The sequence below is a fragment of the Diuraphis noxia genome, unplaced genomic scaffold (genome assembly GCF_037042655.1).
Source record: "Diuraphis noxia isolate RWA-SAM2 unplaced genomic scaffold, SU_Dnox_SAM2 contig0004, whole genome shotgun sequence".
Lineage (NCBI taxonomy): Eukaryota > Metazoa > Arthropoda > Insecta > Hemiptera > Aphididae > Diuraphis > Diuraphis noxia.
The window spans coordinates 32,740,700-32,755,245 of record NW_028301714.1 but is presented as its reverse complement, the minus strand read 5'-3'; the positions used below and the strand labels follow the sequence as shown (position 1 = coordinate 32,755,245).

Sequence of the window (14,546 nt, the reverse complement as noted above, 5' to 3'; positions counted from 1 at the left end):
CAGTCTATGTGAAAAACATTCTTCTCTCAAGTCAATCCCTGCCATGCTCAACGACTGTTCTTGAGACTTACTAATAGTCATAGAAAAGCAAATTTTGAGATTATCAAAATTATTTTGGTTTTGAAGACGGCCGTACGATTAGGTTACCCAAAAAAATTAATAACGACTTAGACGAAATAAACCTGTAACGGTTTTTGTTTATTTTTGTGTAAACAACAGAATAGAAAAAATGACGTAGAAATTAGTACAAGACATGAATACAAAAAAAATATTTGACACAAGTATATTGAGTATAATAAAAAAGTAGTCGTTAGCACGACGTACAAAATTCGAACGGCCACGAGTATTCGGAGCGCAATACGTATTTGACAAAATCGTCAGAAAATAAAGCTAGTCCATCGGTCAGAGGTATAGTGTCACGGAGGCCGTCAGTGATCGGTACGAGCAGTATACAATATAAAATGGAGGGGCACGCAGCTGACGACGGCTGCGGACTGACGCACTGATACCACGGTTACAATATTATAATATAATAATGTTGTAGACTCGACTTGTGGGACGTAGATCTCCACAGTACATTCTGGTATCAGATAATAGGATCGCAATTAGTATATAGTCGTATCAACAACACGGTGCGCAATAATTAGTATGTCACAAATCGCAATTTTTATATCGGGGGACGCGATTTGTATGCAGCCGTAAACACGACTGACAAGTTTAATTTTACAGTTGTGAGGCCGTGTTACGCAGTCTCGGAAGTGACGATACTCGGTGAACGGCTATGGTGCGCTATGTAACGACCACACTGGTGATGACGGTGACAAAAAAAAAAAAAAAAATGAAACGCTGAACGAAGAATCCCACCGATACACTCTATAATATAGATAATATGTTGATATGATGATTGTTTTTTTGAAAACCATATAGAGTCTATATGGTTTTCAGTTTTTCACCCTTGCATACAGGCCTTCGGGCCTTGGCATTGTCGGCTGGCCTTGGAGAAACCGAGCGAACGACTTGCCAGTTACCACCAAACACCGTATCTGTCATCTTTCACTTATATCTACATTTATTAATTGCCTAGGGAGCATCGGCAATTGGAGAACAGCACGTCCAACTCGTCCGACCGCGTGGCGCGTATGATGTTTTGCGCCATTCAAGTATTGCTCCTGTTCCGTACACTTTTAGTGAAATCGATAATCATGATAGCAAATCACATAGTCAGACACATTAACGATTGCCATATTACTGTTATTACCTATGAGCATTTGAGGAGTCAACCGATAGCATCGGGCCGAGAAGTACCTGTGACTATGCGTTCACGTTTTTCACACGCATAATAACAACGACCTGGTAGTCTAGATTTCGTATTTTAAAATATCATATAGATGCGTCATCGTGCCATCACTTTACATGATCTTCCCTTAATAATTATTGTATTATCGGATCAACCATCAATCAGTTAACTGAGATCATATTAATATAATATTCATTACGCATCACCCATACCAGGTTTTGTTTATCTGTAGTTATGTGATGAGTAGGCTATATAATATAGCAAATAAAATGTTATTACAATAATATTTTTATCGTACAAAATATGCATTCCATTATTATAATATTATCAAATATTAATCTATAACCTTAAGATATGTACATTTTTATTGTATCATTTGTGTCGCGTTCTTTATATTGAATGCATTATTAGATGTATTATATATATATAATATATGTGCATTGTCGGCCTGGTACTTAAAGGGCCCCGGATGCATTTCTTCAGAAGGGCCACCAAACATGTTATTAAATAAAAATGATAAAAAATGCTTATAAGAAGTGAAATATTATATTTTTAGTAATATCGGGGCCCCTCGACACAAATACGGCCGGGGGCACCGAATGCGTTCGCCGGCCTAGCGGCCATGGCCAGGCCGACACTGTACATGTGTCTAACCTAACCTAACCTCAGCAACATCAAACTTAATTTTAATTTACGTTCTTGCAATTTATGATAAATTTTAATGGTCATCCCACCGTGCAATAATTTCACGTAATGAACCATCCAACGTAATCTTACGTACCAATTCACACGTAACAGGTTCATCTCAGATCGACCGTTCGATCAGATCCTCGAACTCGTTGCTTAATTCTTCGACTTAGCCACGTGCGCGTAATATGTTACGTCTTTTACTACTAGCCCATGTTAATTATTACTGTGGCGTCAGGTATAGGTACTGTTCTTATTGCAATTTTATTTTGCCGTACATCCGTTCTAAGGAAAAATTCTATAAGTTTCCTGACTTGGATACATCTCCCGCTATCGAGTTTATCAACCGGTACCACTAAGGCCCTATAAGATAGTGTGTGACTGTAGTAAAGTTCTCAATGCGGTGAAACCTGAAAGCGCAAATTGACCTTTTTTTATGATAAATCAAAGGCAAAAAAACAAATTTGCGCTTTTGTATCATGGAAGTGGAATAAACACGCAAAAATAAACTATAAAATATAAATCTATAGTCATCTCCAATATATAAATTTGGACCTATAAAAAGAAAAAATAATTTCAGATTAGAATACTTGGTGACAGTTGGCTTCAAATTTTAAATTTAATTTTGAGGTTCATATACTCATAATTATATTAGTTTAATATATTGATTTATTTATAATACTTGTTTAACTAATTTAAAATAATACTCAAAACTATTACTAATTTTAATATCACTGTAAATGCATAATTAAATATTAATAATATCGACGATTTTAATAAAATTCACATTTTTATGAAATTGATTTGCGCTTATCGGCTTATAAAAAAATCATTTTTTTTTACAATTATGGGTTATTTATTTTTGCGCTTTTGGGTCGCGTTTGGGTCATATACTTTGCGCTTACGCTGTGTCCAACGTGAATCCGACGAGTGCGGCGAGTGAGAACGAATTCCATTCTGACCATGCTGTTCCGCCGCAGTGCGGTGCGTCCGATGCGGCGAAATACAAGCTGTTTTGTTTGTATGTTGTCAACACGATCACGTTGGACACAGCGTTTGAGCTACAGCCTCTCAATGTTGTCAACGCAGTCGCTCCATTGTAGCCGACTCGGCTGACCGGTTGTTTTGTTATTGCTTTGCCGCGTTCGGACTTTGCGGACCTGTCATCCGCGGCACGTCCGCCGTCATATGTTTGTTTTTATATTAAATTATACTTTTTTATGGTCACGTTATTGTAATGCGTGTCCACCTATGTGTCGCGTCAAGTGCGATTGACCAGCGTGATCGCCTTTTTGTTATTTGGTGTCTTTGACAGACTGTGTTCGACGTTTGCTCAAGCGAATCAAATTTGTCGTCAACATCGACGATCCATCGTGCGAACCACATGTGTTTGCGTGCCCGCTGACAGTTACACCGTCACATCAACGTACGTTAAAATAGTGTGCCGTGAGGGAAAACAACGTTACCTCGCTCACACACACTTTAACGTATACCTATACAGTATTACAGTAGCATTGTCCGACGGAAATAAGGTGCATACGTCGTCGTTCTCCGATAATTGCTGTTTTCATACGTGTGTCGTCCACGGTATAGGCGTGATGGTCACCTGGCGCGTCATCTCGAGCCGTTGTCACCTTACCAGAGCGGAGGACCATAGGAACGCAGCCTAGCCGTATTCTCTGGTCACCATTGACCGCCGAGTCACCAATGCTGTTGTGGTTATTGATAATTTATTTTATATCGTAAGCTCCTTCAAACGGGCGAAGCGTCTTATACACGACATTGTGTATTATTCATATATTTCGTGATCCACCGATTTATGATTTGTATTTGCGTTCCAATCATTATTATTCATTATAATATTAGGCTCATGCCGCTATAAAATATGCTTGTACGATTGTCTATACCAACCGGTGAGTAACTTTTTGTTCCAACATTACGCGAGTCGAGACCGATAACCGCGGACCTCGTAGAAGCGGCCGCGGCACAACATTTTTGGTAGCAGAGCGTGCGATTTCCGACCTCAGTGGATGGTTCGGTAGCGTTATACTAATTGGTATCTAAATAGTGTTTCAAATGTTTCATACAGTGCTTATAGGCGGTATAGGTTTATTTTTTGTTTGTTATTAATATTACATGTCACCTGGAACATGTGTAGTCTACATTGTAGACACATGTCTATGCGACCGACCAGGAATCGGGGCAAACAATGCGCGCGTTGATAAAATAACAGATTGCGCGTCGCAGATTAGCGCTGTTTACGCACATGATAGTGCTTGTACGGGAGCTCCCGTTGGACAGCCCTGATAAGCGGTTTATCCGATGTACAGTTTTTGTTTGTGTCCGAACCTGTTATTTCTGTACACGCGTGGGTGTTGGCGTGTTGCTCACTATTACGAGTGACCTACCCTGATCAAGGTTACTCTCGGTACTTACTCTAATGTCGCACTGGCCGACCTTTCATTATCGATATCTTATCACTGGTCGATGTACGATGTACGTTTTATCAAATCAATAATTACGGGCGATGAAACATGGGTGTATGGATATGATCCCGAAACCAAGGTCCAATCATCGCAATTGAAGACCGCAAATTCACCTCGTCCAAAAAAATGTCGTCAGGTCCGGTCAAACATCAAAGCAATGCTCATAGTTTTTTTTTGATTTTTTTGGTTTAGTTCATTATGAGTTTGCACCTACAGGTCAGACAATAAATCAAATGTTCTATAAACAAGTATTAGAAAGATTAAGAGACAAAGTGCGCCGTAAAAGACCAGAAGCGTGGAAATCAAAGTCATGGTTTTTGCACCACGACAATGCACCGGCGCATTCTGCACTTTCCGTACGTGAATTTTTGACATCTAAAAATATACCAGTGGTACCTCATCCACCATATTCACCCGACTTAGCTCCCTGTGATTTTTTTTTGTTTCCGAGACTGAAAAGTACCCTCAAAGGCCACAGATTTGAAGACGTTAATGAAACTATTCATAACGCGACACAAGAGCTAAAGGCTATACCTTTAGAGGAAATTCAAAGGTGTTTCAAAAAGTGGCAAGACCGTTGGGAGCATTGTATTGATGCTAAAGGACACTATTTTGAAGGTGATCCATTTAAATAATTTGTAAGTTTGAAATATAATTTTTAATAATTTTAGTCTGGGTATTTATTGAACACACCTCGTATATGCGTGATTGACGGTCGAAAAATGTCAGTGGATAAAGCCTTCGGAATTAAGTTCGGTTTTTGGTTGGATCCTAATTGGTCCGGTGTCCGACCGCGAGGCCCACCCATGCCCATCGGTACCGGTCACTATATGACTGCAGCATGTCTCCATTAAAGGATTAATAAAACGATTTCGGCAGGTTGAGGAGCCGAAGGTTGCGACCACCGTTCACGGACGAGTAGAAGTGCGAAAAATTATTTTGTGATCAGTCCGTGCGGTCGATTTTCAGTACCGTTGCCGTTTCGCGCACCGCCGTCGGCTGTAACATTTGTCGGTTCCCGAGAAATTACGGTGCGACGCTTTGATGCGCTCGAACATAAACCAGCTACGAGCTCTCCATTGAAAACATTAAATGTGAAATGTCCATTAAGTTCATGTCGGAATATATATCGCTAGGTCACATGTCCGTCGCGACATCTCCGGGACGTTATTTTATTCTGTATCACGCGACGTATCGTCCCACATCCGGCGAATGGCGATTAACTAACACAAAATACGTGTCGTATTTTATGCTTCCGCTCAAAGTAGCCGCAGGCCTTCATTGAATAACATCTTGTTTATCGGTCCTAAACTACAATAGGACTTAGTCGACCTTTTAACCAGATTTCGAGACCCCAAGCATGTTTTTACGACCGACATTTTCAAAATGTACAGACAAATAATAATTTTGTCGGAATATAGTCAATTTCAACGTGTTTTATGGCGTTCGTCACGAAGAACTTGTCGAATGCGAATTATTAATCACCAGTGGCGTACCTGTGGGGGAGAGGGGGGCAACATCTCTACTAGGCACACTGAAATCGTTCGGCCGGCCGAACGAGCACGCGCGTAGCGTGACATTTCACATGTTTGCTAACACTACGGTGTTAATCACAATTTTTCTCGAAACTTAAATTAAAATTAAAAATCAGGAAATTGACGAAAATAAAATTTTGAAACGTCAATATTTTCAGAAAAATAAACTCTACGAAATGGCTACAGTGAATTTTTTTTGGAAATAATTAAATAAAAAAATCCATTTTTTAACTTTTTTACCAAAACATTAAAATATGAAATAATTGTAGTTCTTATCCCTGTGAGTCTTATTACAAAATCAGAATTTTGATATCTATTATTTTGGGATATATCGCAATAGGTAAATCCTCGCAGGACACTCTGTATAACTTGGTCAATATAGGTAATATAATATTTATATGCATGAGGGTTGATCAAGTTCATGATTCATGTACGCTAAAATATGTACTAAAAATCGTTGCATTAAAAATAAGGAAATATACGCTATAGATAAAAATCACAGAATAGGCACACAAACTCATATTAATGAAAAAAAAAAAATACCAAATACAATTGTTAATATTTCAAATATTTGTATTATTAAAATATTATCTAAAAGCATTCTGTTTACCATTTCATATTGAAATACCCACCTTGTTTGTATTTAAATAGTTTGAAATTATAAAAATCATTGACTTTCACTCAAAAATCATTGACATACCTTTAACAAAAACAACAGAGAAACTGTAAATTGTAATAAATAAATATATTGTAAGAATTAAATATTTTTTATAAGCCTGTTAAAAAATTATATGTTATATTATGGGTTATGCCATCTAAAAACAGTAAAAAAATAAGTAAAATACAATTTTTAATGCTTCAGCAAAATTTAAAAATAATTTTTGACATAAAATCACTCATTAAAAAAATTTTGATTTTTAAATGTTATAAATTAATTTTTTGGATATTCTTTCTTTTAACTGAAACGCGATATTATTTTCTTGTAATGTATTTTTGCATATCTATTGGTATACAAGTGTTTCGATAGCTCTGCTGTACTTGTTCAATATTACTCAAATTTAGCACACAGTTTTCTGAATTTTGTGTGAACATGAGAGAAGTTAACATTGAACTAGAATCAGAACAGTATGATGATACACTTGGTGTATAGCAATAATAGTTTTGCGAATAAGTTGAATGGCTATAAATAGGTTGAATGGCTTGGAAGTGGTTAGCTAGTCCGGTACTTGATTCTCCCAAAATATCATCTATTACATCTAACATTTTATGCTTGAATTTCCTCATTTGGATATCAATCATTAGATTTATTTCAGGTAACATACTTAACAGAAACAGTTTTCTAGGATCTTCTTCTTTTTTGGAATTTTGTTTTTTCGTGTTAATATAATATTATAATTAATGAAACACTGATCTGCCACATCTGAAGTGTTCGTCTTTTTTTTTCTAAAATTTTGGAATAAATACTTTTACTACATTACTAGCTTTAGACATGTTCAAACTTTCTGCAGTTGATTCGAAGGTATTTTTTTTAGGTGTTTTCGACTTCATCAATTTTGTTATATTCATCGTCCATAATATTCGGAGGAGAAAGAAGATTTTCAGGAGTATCTACGCTTCTAACTTCTTCAATATATAGGTAAAAAAATTACATATGTTCAGTCATATAGTATATTTTAGAATTTTTCCTTCCGGAACCACTTGGTGGTTTTTGTCTCCTTAAAAATACTGTACGAAGGTATATGGTTATTAATATTAATATCATAATTAGTGCTCTAAAATGTCATGAAATTTATTTTATCATAAATAGGGCAGAGGACTTGTAGCATTTGCAAAATTTTTTTTGCACAGTCACAAAAATAGCGGAGTAGGTACGAAAAAAATACGTTTCATGCTTTGCCAAAGCTAGTTTTGAAATTTTTTATATAAATGTATATTTCGATTTTTTTTAGTTTTTAGGGCATTTTTCTTCCATTTTATACTTTTAGACGCATATTTTAAATAATTTATCATTTTATCAATATTATTGTTTCGTCGACGGCCAAAATAACATTAAATCAAAAATTATTTGAAATAATTTAGATCATAATATTTAATATTAAAATTTTATATAGTTGTTGACTTTAAAATTTAAAAATCATATTTTGTATATTTAAGTGCATATTTATTTTGATGATATTTTAGAGCCCTAATAATAAATAATACAAATATTTATACAAATCATAATATTTAAAAAATGATTTTCAGCTATTTGGCTTCAGGTTGCAATTTTAGTGGCTTGGCATTTTATTTTGTGAGATGATGAGAGGTAACAATACTGTTAGTAAAATCGTTGCTGACACAACAAGAAATATATGGAAATGTTTAAAATATATTCCAGTACCAACTGCTGAAAAATGAAAAACAATAACTGATAGATTTCAAGATTTGTGGAACTCTCCAAACTGTGTAGGTGCATATACAATTTTAATACAATATAATAAAAACATGGCTATATTATGGTTTACTATATTATTGTCACAAACCATTTAAATACGTATACAAATAAGCATGTAAAAGTATATTAAGACAAAAATAACATTTTTTTGTTTAATTATTTATAGGTGCTATAGATGGGAAACACGTAATTAGAATACAAAAGATTCCGAAATCTAGATCATCGAATTTTAGTTATAAACTTATAACCACTTACTGATGCTTATGGTGAGTTGTAATGCTGATGGTATATTTACAACAATAGATGTTGGTCAGGAAGGGAGAAATAGTAACGGTGGAGTTTTTAGAGCTTGTCGTTTAGGCCGTTGGTTAGATATAAATGGTCTTGATTATATACCAACAGGTATCAAATTGCCTCACGACGAAGAGGATATAAAAATGTTTCTTTACTATTTTGTTTCTGATGAAGCATTTACTCTTATGTCATGATGAGGCCTTATCCAAGAAGAGTACTTGGATAACAAAAAATAATTTTTAACTATAGATTAAGTAGAGAAAGAAAAAACAATCGAGTGTGCTTTTGGAATGATGGCTAGTAAATTTAAGGTTCTAAGTACATACATTTTGTGTGTAAATGAAGAAACAATAAACAGTATAATTCGATGTATGTAAGACATGTGTGTTACATAATTTTATTCGGATCAGAGAAGGTAGAGCTTATCAACCGTCATAGGGAAACTGAAATAAATATGAATATTGGAATTGAATTAGAAAATGAAAATAACAATTTACCAACCAGAAATTCGGCATCCGGGCTCCGCCGAGATTACCTTATTATCTAACTACTTTTTCAAACACAATCTGCATTGCCTTGGCAATGAAATTACTGTACATCATAAAATAATAGTATATTTAGCATATATTATAAATTTTTTTTTTGTTATAAGTATAGGTTAGGTAAGTTATATTATTTTATACAATGAAATAAAGTGAATTAAAAATTAAATTAATATTAAAAATGAGTACTTTTCAAAACGAAAACTAAAAATATACTTATAAAATATTTATCATTTATTATTTTATCCAATGATAAACATACCTTTATCCTTTAATGATTTTGCAACACTTTCCCATGCCAAATCAGTTATATTGCGTTTAGAATAGTCAGGTAATTTATGATTGTAAAAACAAGGGTATTTTTCTATTTCTTCAAAAAGTTTTATGTTGTTAACAGGATCGTATTTTTTGGTCATATTTACCAAAGTCGCAGACGACCGTTGCAGCGAAACTGAACATATTCAGTCGCGTGTGATTTTTTGCGCCACAGTCGCCGCGATAATAGTCATGATTCGTGTATGGAAGAAGTACTATTTATAGATATTGAAAAAACGGACGCGATAAAAATCGCCAGTTTCATCAGTTGCGTCGCATCAATCTCGTCGCGCTAGTGGGAGAGCTGCCTAACAGTCAATATTATGTAATATATGTTGTATTATTAGTTATTATTTAATTTGCCAATTAGACATTACTATATTCGTCGGTCGTCCCCGCTCTACAGTTATTATACAACATTCAACAGGCACATCGTCAATGCGTCATATCAGCAATATTATTTCTTAGTTATAATTGGTTCTACTGGATTGTAGTCAAAATCACTTGCTACTTGGGTATTTTATTATAAAAATAAACACCCAACGAGCCGAGATATAATTTTGGTTATATTTGATGTCTATATTTATATAATATTTAGACATTTTATATCCGATATTTTCTTATTCTCATACGAAACTATTAAAAATGTTACACAAATACATAAATAATAATATATAATACAATATTTATTTCATAGTTTTTAATGTTTTATTACAAATGAACTGTTGATACATTTACTCATTTTGTAAATAAAACCTAATTTAAAATGACCTGGCCGCAAGACTTTGATATGGTCCAGGCCATCTGGAAAATTCTAATTTCCACTCCATCCGACCTGACTTGCGATGAGCTAAAAATAATTATATGTACAATTAAGTTATATTTAGTTATAGACAATAATGAACACTGCAGCAATGTACCTACTTTGCCTATACAATACGCCGGGTAACAAGTTAGGTTTGTAAGAAGTACCTATATTATTATAAAACAATTTATACAATTATACAATGTTATTAATATTTAATTTTATAATACCCCTCATCAATAATTACAATAGTTTTTAGTGTATTCTATTACTTAGATCATAAGTATACATATTTTACAATTATTATATTTTTAATTTTATTTCTTATTAGAATTTAATTATAAACTTAAATATACAGTGGTTGTCTTCATGAATCGCTGTTAGATCCAGAAGAACTCTATGAACTAATAAGTTCTACGGGGAGATTTTTTTAGATATTAGAATTTCAACTTACCTTTATTCTGACACATTAGTCATCGGGCAACTTTCAAAAGGTACCGAACAAATTATATTAGGTAGGTATATCTACAAACTTATAATCGATCCTGTGGCTCCTGTAGGATAGTAGTCAGAATCTAAAAAGCAAAATTTAACTTTATTTTATACTACATTAGCTGATTAGACTATTATTAATATATTTTAGTATTGAGTGTTGAATACGATATTCATAATATGAAACCTACCTTATTATCTAATGACAAAGATAGGTAAGTATATTAATAAAATATAATCATATAATTAAATTATAGAACAAATTATACTTAGAAATAGATTCAAACCACCCTCAAATTTGAATTTGTATACATAGTTACATATTAATATATTATAGTAATATTTTATTCCAAATATTAATAATATAATTTAATGTTATAACTGTTATAAGTTATAAACTTATAACCTAAGACGCAATTAATAGTGGTTTGGCTCTATAGCGTCAAGATCTCAAGCTTAAGTTAAGTAGCTAGGTACTAACAAAATATTTCTTTTTTGTGTGTGAAAAAGTATTATTTTAACAGAAGAATAAGGTGAGTAGAATTTTTCAAAGTTATCTGTTAAAAATATTATTATTTATTCAGTATAAATTGTTACGATAAAAATTAAGTTATTCTCATAATTTATTTAAGTCTATAAAAATTTAATATTATTATTTGTATCTTATAAATACTTATATATTTAAAAATTAATGTTTATTTTTTTGCCCTCGATAAACTTAAAAACTACTGAACGGTTTTCAATACAAACTATGTCCATAGATTTCTAGAGGGAAATTGTTTGATTCCTTATAGGATGGCTTGCCGCTTGCATATGAATTTAGTTTTGGTTCACGGAAATCGAATATATTTTTGTTTATTTAAATTAATTTGAATGTCATAGATTATAGATAATATTCACACATTTTTGAGAGAAAGATTTCCTATCTTTAATTTATTAAAAGCTTTATGGAATTATATTAATATAGCATGCTCCTACCCGCGGTGGCCATATGGACTATACTCTGTTAGTTACTAATTTACTATAGTAGCTTACTATCGTAAGAACCAGCATTTATTATTGTAGGAGGATATTGGATGGTAAAATTTTTATCGTATAATGTAATATTTATTATTACTACGAAGCAATTTCCAATGGCAATTGCAAATTAGGTATCTAAATTAAATTTTTATCAACATCATTATGACGTGTCCGTTAGTATTCGGTAATGTTGTTAGTATATTAGTACCATAGTGTTTAATGTCGTCCGATACATAACTCACACAGTGTTTTTTCGTTGTACTTGTCATGCTTATATTTTCTTCTTAACTGTTTGCATATTGCATAATGACAAAAACCAAAGATACTATAGCTGTGATATCATGCAAAGAATGATATTATGTGCAATATAGATCTCCGTGTATTTGGATTTCTCCAAACAGCTGAATAATTTTAAAATTTTAGTCAATTTGTTCTATTTTAGAATATGGATTGTACTTTAGAATCCCTGTCAATCTAACTCAGTGGTGCTCATTCAGCTAACTGAAAGACGAGAACTTATTATATGGATCGGATTAAATTCTGAATTTTCAATTCACTTTAAATATTTTAAATAGTGCTTGGAAAATAAAAATATTGTGCATTTTAAAATGCATAATTTTGTTTCTATTTTTATAATTTTGAAAATCGAGATTTGATCTGACTTACAAAATGCTACCTTCATTTTAAATAAATAAAAAAAAATGAAACCTCATTATTCTATATAGACTACTGTACATATACAGAGTAAGAGTTTTTGAAGTTTTTCCTGTAACACAATAGGTTTTGTATTAAAAACAAAAAACTCTGACGTCCTTCACAGATAAATATAATATTCATGGTTATATGATATCCTAAATTAATTAACAATGAATTATATTCAACGAAGCATTTACTATTTAGTACCTTCCTAATTTTAATTATATTAGTTTTAAAACTAATGAGTCGTATAAAAATGTATTGAATAATTCATGTTATAGGTGTATATATATATATATATCAACCTTGTATCAATTTAAAACTGTAAGAAATTGTCACTAATTTACAAATTATCCACATTATATTTTATTTATAAAGATGAACACTAAAGGTGAGATGGTGGACATTTTCATGGAAATATGTGTAAATAGATGATATGGTTTTAAACAAGTCTGCAGCCAATATTAGACGAGCCAGGCGTTTAGGTACAACTTATTATTTAGAATGTATTATATATTATATAATATGTATACATTTTGATAAATGTTATTATATGATAAATTAATAATACATAATTTTAGATTCTGAGCGGATGTATTGATTTTACAGTGTTTTGTATAATTTTTAGATTTTTTGTTTACGGTATGAACTATACGTGGGGCATGTTTTACATTTTTAGTTCTTATTCTCATAATATATTTTTAACTTCGAAATAATCTGCAAATTTTAAAGTCGTGCCTATGTATTTTTAATATTTTTAAACTGTTGTTATTGTAACAATACGTTAGGAGCCTTGTATTAAATTTTAAAATCTTAGCTAAAAAACAAACATTTTAAAAACATCTAACTCAAAATAATTTACAAATTTTCAGGGTTGAAAATTCCAGTATGAAAATCCATCTAGGTTGAATAGTCACTGAACAAATAAAAGTCACATTTACGACGTCATCACATTCTGCAGTAAGTAAATACATAAAAATAATACTATTAGAGCTGCTATAATATGAAAACAATAATAAAATATTATATTGAGAGCTTATAATAATATTTATTTAACTCCATGAACTATCAGTATAAATAATATTTTTTTAGGCAATATTATAGAAAAGTGTATTAGCAAATATGAAAATTGTTAAAATTAATAATTATTCATCCAGACATTATAAGGATTAAGATGAAGTAAATCTTCGTAAAAATTCGAATAAAAATTATCAAAATTGTGTCCAGTTCAAGCATGTTATCATATAAAAGCTTGATTTAGGTGATATTATAAAATCAAAAATGTTCAATTCATTTATAAATCATTAATATAATATGACGTGTTAAAATATACACTTTTACGAATAAACTGCAGCGTCATTAATTTCTGTGATTAGTAAATTGTTTTTCTAATTTTCTATAGGAATTAACTACAGGAATTTCTCATATTGTGCTAATTATTACATATTTTATAAGTATAATAATATTTACATTGCTCTGAAAAAATAAATATATTATTATAAGCTCATAAATAAATTGAATTTGTTTAATTTTAACGATTTTTTTTTTTTTGATTTTCACAAATAAAACTTACGATGAACATTGTATTACATTTCAAGTTTTTTGATCGAGTAGATATTTTTTGATCAACATTAATCTTAATAACTAATAATAATCTAACGTTTTCCTTTAATTTTTATTTTTAATTTTCCTTGCTTTTTTTAAAACTACTAGGAATTTTAAATTTTGACCTCTCATATGTACCAATTTAATTCATTTTCACACTGGAGAAGATATTGAAGTTGAAAACCGAAGCATTATTTTGACTACTTATCGTGCATACAGACACATAAAAAAGAAAAATACACACAAAGCATTCTAAAATCAATACATTCATCGCACCACTCAGAATCTAAAATCAGGTCACTATTTTGTATCGTACTTGTCACGTGTACCTATAAAAT

General features: G+C 31.9%; 1 pseudogene; it reads right to left on the bottom strand.

Annotated features, from left to right (window-relative positions):
* Nucleotides 1–6,977: 6,977 nt before the first annotated feature.
* LOC149055972 (uncharacterized) lies at nucleotides 6,978–9,691 on the bottom strand (annotated as a pseudogene).
* Nucleotides 9,692–14,546: the final 4,855 nt, after the last annotated feature.